Here is a 10,121-nt window from a genome sequence, read left to right as displayed (position 1 = left end):
CTCGTCGACATTATGTCCAGCCATTATGATAGCCCTGGTTCCGGCTTCATGCTTCCTGGATCAAGCGGCCAGGTCAGAGGCTTTTGCGGGAGCCTTCTTGATCATCAGGCCCCCGGCACGACACTGCAAAAAATTCCTGGATGTCCGGGGTCCAGGATATCCCCTCTTGCTGAGGCATTGAGCGGGAAAGTATAGGTGGCATTTGCGAGAACCTTCTTGTGTATGCTGTCTCAGGCAGTGCTCCCCTCGCCTTAGAGGGTCGTATTTGAGCTTGCCTCTCCCGTTTGGCCCAGTACCTCCGAGTATCTGTGATTTAGACCCCGGTACCTTGGGCTCCACTCAACCAGTGTCTCTCTATTGTGACATGCTTGGAAGTATCGCTCCCCTCACCATTGAGGGTTACTATGAGCATGCTGCTTCCTATCGAGTGCCCGGGTTCGCTCCGTGGGCTGCTCTCGTGGTAATATTAGCAGTGCTCCCCTTTTACCAAAGGGTTGCCTATGAGCGCGCTATTCTTTCTGAATTCGGAGTTCTCCTCTCACGTGAGAGTTGAGTTCTCTGTTTTTCCCAGAGCACCTGGAACCAGCAGCATCAGGTGAACATAGGCCCTTCATTCCACATCTCTTATGCGCTGAGTTTTTTGGCTAGCTTGCAGTACGCTTACCCTCTGATTTGTAACGATCATGCTGTGCGAGCCCCCTCTCTCGTTGAGAGCTGCTTGAGCATCTTTTTAATGGATTTACTTTGTTTCCTATTTTTAATACAACTCTTTATATGGTTTTTACCAGATTGACAATATGCTCACTCACTATTTTGTTTCTGCCGTTATTTATAAAATTGTAAAACATTATTCTATTTTTGCCGCTCTTTTTTTTCTGTGGATCCAGCTTCCTGTGTGTTGAATCAATGTCTGGGCTGGCAGAGCAATCAATCCCCATTTCTGGATTAAGACCCAGACAGCCAAAGCCTGGGCTTCCCTGTGTCAGCAGGGCACTGTGGTTCACACACACACACACACACACAGAGAGAGAGAGAGTAAAACAGAGTGTCCAGCATCTTCTCAGTCTAAAAAGGGTAATTGTGCTTGAAAGGTATTTTTTAAGAAAATACTGTTCTTCTAATTTATAACATAAGTTTGATCTGTAAGCCAAATGGCCATGTATCATGCTGACACCTCGCTGTTGATGATCCAAGAAAATTGGATCTGTATTTAGAAGCTTATCGGCAAAATGATCATCATCCAAGTTCCTGAAGATGTCCGCAGGTCAGCGTGGCTCGGATCCTTTTATGGGCCTTTATATGGATGTTAAATTGCGTCTCTGTGTGTTTCAGGTCAGAACTTCAGCAGTTTTGAAACGCCGGACACAGAGACGAGAGAGCTGCTCAGCACTGGTCAAGAGGGCCAGTGGGTGTCCATAGGAGGACTGCTGCCGTATTCTAATTACACTGTGCTGGTGAAGGCCTGTAACAGTCAGGGCTGTGTGGAGAGCTCTCCAACCAGTGTCTGTCTCCCACCAGGAGGTCAGTACCAAACACAGCCCTCTGTAATAGAACACTATTTATATATTTGTTGTACACAGACTAGGTAAACTGTGTAATGACTTGATTACTTAATTTTAGGGAATTAATTATTATTAATTCATTCAAGTTTTGAAAGGACTCGGATCGGAAAATTCTGAGTCAACCTGATTAAAGCTGAATTCAAATCTGATAGTTTACACTTTAAATCAAGGGTCGTCCAGCGAGCCGGTGATTCTTAGTAAATTTTAACAACTTGAATCTTTGTATTTTCCTTGACAATTGGTCAATATGATTATAATAATTTGTAAGCTCTTAGAGAGGTAACGTAATCTTTGGCAAAGGGTTTAACCTTAAAATTATATGACACCAAACAATGATTTTCTATAAATAAAACATGAATTTTATTGGCTACTCTAGAATACATCTAGCAAATGGCTGCAATATAACAAAGAGTGAAAAATTTAAGGGGGTCTGAATACTTTCCGTACCCACTGTATATGGCATAACACATACAGTGGATACATTTTGACTACTTATGAGTTTTAAACGCTTGTCTGTTAAAATCGTCATGCAAGGTTCTGTTTCTTTTGTTGTAACATAAGGACCGTTGGGGTTTCAGGGAGCAGATGTGATGGTAGTCATGTGTTAGTCTCGTCTAGATCCCGTGGTGCGGGCCTGAGGGCACTAGTTAATTTACTGCCCTTTTCCTGTTTGGGATATAATAGTTCCATCCATTGGTGGTCACAAGACATCGTGGTTTCTATATGTTGCGAACGAACCTTTTCAGTCCTTGATACAAAGAAAGCTTTGTTGTCTCTTGATTGAATCAGTCTTTAATCACTCCTCTGAGTAGATGACGACACGACTGGCAGGAAGTCGACCCAGAATATTGGAATCATGTGCTGGGTGATTAGCAAACCTCATGATGGCTGATAGGGGCATAATAGTAGTGTCCGTATATGATAGAAATCCCTACAACTGACACATGCCACACGTTGATTATGTTCTTTTACTATATAGATTTGATCTTAGCTTACCCGCAGAGAATTATTGCAATAACCATTTGTTCCAAACATTATTTTATTCTATTTTATTTTATTTATTTGTTTATTTTTACATTATTATCCAATATTGACCTTTTACATTTTGACATTTTATTATGTTATGATGTTATGATTATTTCATCAGTTCATGCATTCCTTGGTAATGTTTTAATTCATTAATTTTTTGGGGAAAAAATATGAAGAAATAATTATCTGTTTTTATTTAATGTATTGTTTATTTGTTTAATGAATTCATTATTTTATTTATTTGGGGTGACAGGGGTGCTTGCTTTATTGAATATAGATTGTAAAGATTGACAGAAATTCTTAGGAAGAGAAAGCAGAAATGAAAACAAGCCGTACGTGAACCTGTGTCATTCAAATAAGAATGGCTTAACGTATCTACAGTATGTGACAAGTAATGCACCATGTCTCTAGAAATGTGGGCTTTTTTTGGGTGAAAAAATTAAATGATTAGATAATGAAATATGAAATAGGAATAGGTTGGATGTTATGAAATCTAAATGATCCTCAGAAATCTCATAAACTCCACTGGCTGAAACATCCACATCTGCCAGAAAGCTGACAAGAATATGATTAGCGCAGTTAGTTGTAAATCAATATGCAGTAACTCACTGGGATTTTGTACACAAACTAAAATGATGCAATCACCTGCTATTGATTTTTTCCTTCCAAAACTTATCTTCATAAGTAAAATGTGTATTTTTTCGCATATACAATTTAAAAATGCTCAATTTCCATAATATTGCCATGTTCTTCATTAACAGACAGCCTGTAAACTTCAGCCCTGGCTCATCATATCTGACGCAGAGCTACAGGCTCTCTGCACTAATGTTTAATCACATGCCTCCACACGGGCGGAGAGCGAGCTGTTTGATCAGGCTGAATCTTCTGGGCCCCGTAACGCTGCTCTGTACGGGGCCAGCAGGGAGACATTGGACATCTGCTGGCTGACAGAGAACAATGCCCGCTGCTGGTGATCTAAAGACATGCCATTTCCTGTCTATGGCAATGGCAGATAAGAGCATATGCACACAAGAGTAGCCACTATAAGTTTATTGCCACACTAAGGAGCCACACTTTCCCACTGTTAAATTGTTGTTGATTTTAATTATGACTCTTATGGCTCCAGAATGTTCTTTTTTACGACCTTCTCAGGCAAATGAAAGGTAACAACTCATTGGTTAAATAGGCCTTGGTCCATCCTTCCTTTTACTTAATGGTGTGGGAACTTATTAAGCTGATTTATACAGAGAATGACTGTTGGGAAGCATGTGACACGCACTGGGTTATATGTGTTTAAGCGAAGGCTAAATTACCATGGAGGAGATAAAAAAAAGACAATTTACTGATTTCTGCCGTCCCAACCCCCCATTGTGTTCAGTGGGAAGAAATGGTTGGAAAAGAGGGGTCAGTGGACCAGTGTTACTTTAGATGAGGGTGGATATTCAGTGCAAATGATACATCTTTAAAATTTGTGTTTTTTTATTTTCCTTGTTTTTCCTCCTCCTTACTCTTTTACTGCACGTCATAAGCAAGCACAACATGACAAGTGATAAATGCTTCTCCCTACACTGAAAAAAAATTGGAGTAGGATTAAATTTAAATTGTTAGTAAATGTAACAGCATGTTTTCAAGTAGTTGCACAAAGCAAAGTAACATTTACTTACACTGTTTCAAGTAAATTTAATTTAGTCTTTGTAAAATTTTTGTAACGCCTATAAAAATACTGTAATTTATTAAGGAATATGTTTTTTTTAACATGATTACAATTCATTTTTGAAGAATTAATGTGTATACTGATAATATGTTCAATAAACATTTCTGAACATAATCCAATGACAGACAACAATTTACATAAAATATATTTTAATTCAGTCATAAAAATGAATGAAAATTCACTTTAGAACGTAAGAATAAAAAATGGTTTTAACCTTAATTTTAAATGTTTTTAAGCAAACACAATGGCTAAATGTGTGAACTATTTTTTTTCCATCCCAGTTAAAGCCACTCCCATACTTTTTTTAGCTGAGGAATCATTAGACTGTCAGTTGTTTCTCATATGTAAAAGTAATATGACCAGACCCATATTTCTTTGGCCAGACAACTGTAAATTCCCCAGCCAGGACCCATATATCCACAAACACACACATTTGCACACACACATCTTTCCTGATCAAAGAGACTGGCGAGACATGTCTTTCGACCTGATAACCACCTTTGTTTGCTTTTGCTTTACGTTCTGTGACAATTATCATTCCGTCTGAACCTGAAAGGAAGATCATTTTCCTGTTGGGAAAAGAAAACGAAGTTGCTGGGGCACGTTTCATGAACAAACATCAGCATTTGAAACCCCAGAGCTCCGCCGTTGTCTCATCTCTCACGGAGGTGAATGGAACGCTCATTCCCAGAGGAGTGTGTATGGATTGAGGATTGATTCGGGGGAATGGGACATGGCCTTGCATGTTCTTAGATGATGAAGCTGACCTGTAAACGCCACTCCATGTTAATGCCCAGCCTTTAAATACAGACCAATCGCTCTCCGATGGCCCTGTTAAAAACAGCAGCACACCCAAGTTAAAGTTCTGCGAAATTGTTCAAGTTCAACACAAAGACGCAAGAAGTATAAATTTTAAATACCACACGTTTCCCTCCACTTCTTTCAGTAGATCTTTTGGTTTGTCTTAGCTGAACTGAAGCCTTGTCTCAAACTGTCCTTGTTATATCAAAGAACAGACGGAGTAGAAGGCTTAGGATACAGACGAAACATAAAAGTGCATAGTTTAAAATGATTAGTGACACTTTTGATATACCTGAGGAAGGAGGGAGGTGAAACAAAGGAAGCTTCATGCCGACTGTTTGATGAAATAAGGCTGTGAGGAATTAACTCTTTTGTCAATGGGGTGTCTTACTCTCGTTAGACTCTCCTTCTCCGTCTCTCTCTCCATCTTTTTCTCTCTTTACAAACTTTAGGGAAACAATCAAATGCTTTGAACATATTGTTCATTCCTCAGTGTGCAGAACATATAGGTTAACACCATTGTATTTTGGTACAGTAGTGTAGACGAGGGCAAACGCAAGCATACGCTGTATAAAACCAGTTTTTCTAAGGATTTTTTCTATGCTCACCCAAAAATAAGTAGTAATATGTAACCATGGCAGCTGAAACAACATTTTTGCCACAGTTGAGCTTTTTGTTCATTTATACACTTATTTACAGTACCAGTGTTAAATGTTTTAAACAGTCGCTGACCTGTTAGTTAAACGTCATATGTTTATGATGCTAATTTTTATAATAAGTAGGTTAACATGGGTAACTTTAACTTTCTAATGTATAGTTATCAAAAGTTTGCTGCCTGTAAGATTTTTTTTTGTTCTATGCCATGCCAGCAAGAAACGTACAAACAAACAACAAACCTTTTGTGTTGAAACATGTAGGAATATGAAACGGGACTGTACAGTATCTACAGGTAGCTTTTTATGCAGAAGTATGTTATATATACATCATATCATATGACTTTTGTCATCTTTTATCGAATATTTGTGTGCAGTTGGTGGTTTCTTGATAAATTCACAGGATGCCCACCTCTTCAGTCAGTGCTACACCACTGTGTGTGTGTGTGTGTGTGTGTTCAGGTCCAAACTATATGAAGTAGCATTGGCATCTCCGAGCTGCGGCAGTGTGTAGGGACATGGTCCAGACCTGTCCATATGCTCATCATCATCATTATGTTTATGACTGGTTGGCCGGGCTTTGCGCTGTTTATTCCTGCCCAAAAGCCATAGCAGCAAAGGCAGATGGAGGAAAAGAGTGAAATGGCTTTTATCCCCAAGTCCGTCCAGCAAAACCCTATCCACTCTTCTCAAAGCAGCAGCGTCCCTCTGCCGAGCTTTTTCTTGCCTAATACAAGCCACATGGACATTATGAAAATTGCAGCTTGGCAGTAAAACTAATTTTGGAGAGCTGACTTGAGTGATGAGACTGACCCCCGCTGAGCACGAGCCATGTCCCTGTTCCTGCATGCCAGCCTGTATAGCGTTGGGTTCAGACACCCGCATTGTCTCTTCATTCTCCGTTCAATCAGACTGTCACCCTGTCCTCTTAAATGACGCATAGGTACTTCAAGCTTTGAAAGTCACACGATCAGCTTGGCATATCCATACTCTTTATTGACATAATTGGCAGTTCCATCGCTCATCAATCAAAGTATTAACGTCTTTTTTTCTTGCAGTAATGTCAACGAGTTGATCTCATTTAGTTCGTTCTCTACACCAGAGACCACAGAACCAGGAATTCAGTCTCTCTCTCATAACCTTTTTTTTTTAGTGCTTCGACCATCACAGGCATATTCAATTCTAATTCGTATTCTATCGAGACGATTCTATTTCAGCGCAGCCAAAATGACTTAAGTAATCAACAGTTATTGAGTTCTTGTGGCTGGACAAGAGGAGGGTTGATTGAGAATGAGACTTCACTTAGGGAAAGGACTTCACTTGGAGCATTGGAGTGCTGTATTATTGAGGCTGATGCTGACTAGATTGCTCCTCAGAATAGATTATTTTTGCCTGAATTCCTCCCTAAGCACTAAGACAAGACCCAGAATCAAAATGTTTTCTTTCTTGATGGGTGAGATGTGTTCATGTGCTTCCAGGCAATTTTGTAATATGGTCTCAATGTCTTTTGGATAGAAATGTGCATGTCATGAGATCCACATTGCAGTTACTTATTACTTATTATTATTTACTATTACTTTTATAATTTTTGTATTGTATTATTTTATTATATTTGACCATCATCTTTTCATCTAACCATTTTTTCATATAGAACAATTCAATATTAATACATAAAATTCTAATATTGTGAAACTCACAGATATTTTACATCCCTGTTCCTGTATGCCAGCCTATGTAGCGTTGGGTTCCGACGTCCGGATCGTCTCTTCCTTCACCGTTCAATCAGACTGTCACCCTGTCCTCCTAAATGACGCATGGGTACGTCAAGCTTTGAAAGTCCCACAACAGCTTGGCATATCCATACTCTTTATTGACATAATTGGCAGTTCCATCGCTCATCAATCAAAGTATTAACGTCTTTTTTTCTTGCAGTAATGTCAACGAGTTGATCTCATTTAGTTCGTTCTCTACACCAGAGACCACAGAACCAGGAATTCAGTCTCTCTCTCATAACCTTTTTTTTTTAGTGCTTCGACCATCACAGGCATATTCAATTCTAATTCGTATTCTATCGAGACGATTCTATTTCAGCGCAGCCAAAATGACTTAAGTAATCAACAGTTATTGAGTTCTTGTGGCTGGACAAGAGGAGGGTTGATTGAGAATGAGACTTCACTTAGGGAAAGGACTTCACTTGGAGCATTGGAGTGCTGTATTATTGAGGCTGATGCTGACTAGATTGCTCCTCAGAATAGATGATTTTTGCCTGAATTCCTCCCTAAGCACTAAGACAAGACCCGGAATCAAAATGTTTTCTTTCTTGATGGGTGAGATGTGTTCATGTGCTTCCAGGCAATTTTGTAATATAGTCTCAATGTCTTTTGGATAGAAATGTGCATGTCATGAGATCCACATTACAGTTACTTATTACTTATTATTATTTACTATTACTTTTATAATTTTTGTATTGTATTATTTTATTATATTTGACCATCATCTTTTCATCTAACCATTTTTTCATATAGAACAATTCAATATTAATACATAAAATTCTAATATTGTGAAACTCACAGATATTTTTTTATATTTTATACCCTCATGTGTGCTTGAGGGTGGGTGTGTAAGTGCCCTGACCAGTGAGATTGTGTTGAGGACGGATGACTCTCGCAGTAAATAGAAGCTGCAGCATTATCCGCATGCAGGGTTGATGATGCGTTGGGCTAGAAGCGAGGCGAGGAGGCTCAGGAGGGGCCAGGAAGTCCTTGTAAATCAGAGTCACAGAGAACTGACCGCACCATTAGACAAGTGCCATTCACATTCTCCACCCGTCTCTTGACTCTCTTTTTAAAAACAGATTAATTCTATCCTCTCTCTCTCTCTATCTCTCTCCATTCTGTGATATGCACAGATTAAAGATGGCCCCATGATTCCTCACCGTCTGAATATTAAATCTTTAAAACAAAAGAGGATTGCATTCTCTGAAAAGAATGTATTTACATTTCAGATTAATAGGTTAGTGTTTTTAACAATTTTACATTTATTACAAAATAATAACTCAAGGGAGTAACAATTAAAAAATATATATTTTATTTGGGAACTCGTGTTCAACTATTCTTTTTAATACACTGCTCAAAAAAATTAAAGGAACACTTTTTAATCAGAGTGTAGCATCAAGGCAGTTAAACTCCTGGGATATTGATCTGGTCAGTTAAGTAGCAGAGGGCGTTGTTAATCAGTTTCAGCTGCTTTGATGTTAATGAAATTAACAACAGGTGCACTAGATGGACAACAATGAGACAACCCCCAAAACAGGAATGATTTTACAGGTGGAGGCCACTGACATTTTTTTCCCTACTTGTCTTTTCTGACTGTTTTTCATTAGTTTTGCATTTGGCTAGGGTTAGTGTCACTACTGGTAGCATGAGGCGATACCTGGACCCTACAGAGGTTGCACAGGCAGTCCAACTCCTCCAGGATGCCACATCAATACGTGCCATTGTCAGAAGGTTTGCTGTGTCTCCCAGCACAGTCTTAGCATGGAGAAGGTTCTCTAACCCATCAGCAGGACTGGATGCAATGCAGATGCAATGAAAGGTTGCCTATCATATTTCAAAATGTTTCACTCGGTTCACTTTTGAACAGGATGATGATGTGCAAATTCTTCTCATTTTGTTTAACGATCATATTTTTGCATTTAGAACTGGACTTCAGACGCTACATAAATACATGTTTCCCAGAAGACAAAATAAGTACAATTTACCCTAATCATCCAATTTAAAAAGTTTACACCCCCCGTCTCTTAATGCATTGTGTGGCCTTCTTGAGCATCAGTAAATGTTTTCACCTTTTGTAATGGTTATGCATGAGACCCTCAAACCCAGTGTTAAAAGATGGATTTCAAAATCATACAGTCAATGTTGTCAAGGGTTCAAATATGCAGAAGATGCTGGAAAACCAAAGAATGTGCAGGAGCTGAGGATCTTTCTGAAGAACAGCAGGCAATTGAACTGCTCAGGACAAACAAGGGACTCATGAACAACTATCACAAAATATAAAAACAGTCGTGGATCATCCAGGAAATTACACCGTATTAAGATTCAAGGGTATGTAAAATTTTTAATTGGGTCATTTTTTATAAATTCAGTTATTATTTTGTCTTGTGGAGTATATGTAAACATCTGTTATGTGAAATAGCTTATTCAGAACAGTACTAAATAAAAAAATAACATGCAATTTTCATGATCCCTCTTATTTTGTATCAATTATTAACATTTTGCACATTCTGCACGGGGTATGTAAACTTATGAGCACAACTGTGTGTGTGTGTGTGTATATGTATATATGTATATATATACATATATA

The 10,121-nt window shown here is 38.7% G+C and overlaps 1 pseudogene; it reads left to right on the top strand.

The window, feature by feature from the left end:
• The window catches only part of LOC107590940 (usherin-like), a 257,040-nt pseudogene that overhangs the window by 149,475 nt on the left and 97,444 nt on the right, over nt 1–10,121 (top strand).

Source organism: Sinocyclocheilus grahami, unplaced genomic scaffold, assembly GCF_001515645.1.
Source record: "Sinocyclocheilus grahami isolate Dianchi unplaced genomic scaffold, SAMN03320097.WGS_v1.1 scaffold134.1, whole genome shotgun sequence".
Lineage (NCBI taxonomy): Eukaryota > Metazoa > Chordata > Actinopteri > Cypriniformes > Cyprinidae > Sinocyclocheilus > Sinocyclocheilus grahami.
This window is presented reverse-complemented; position numbering and strand designations above follow the sequence as displayed.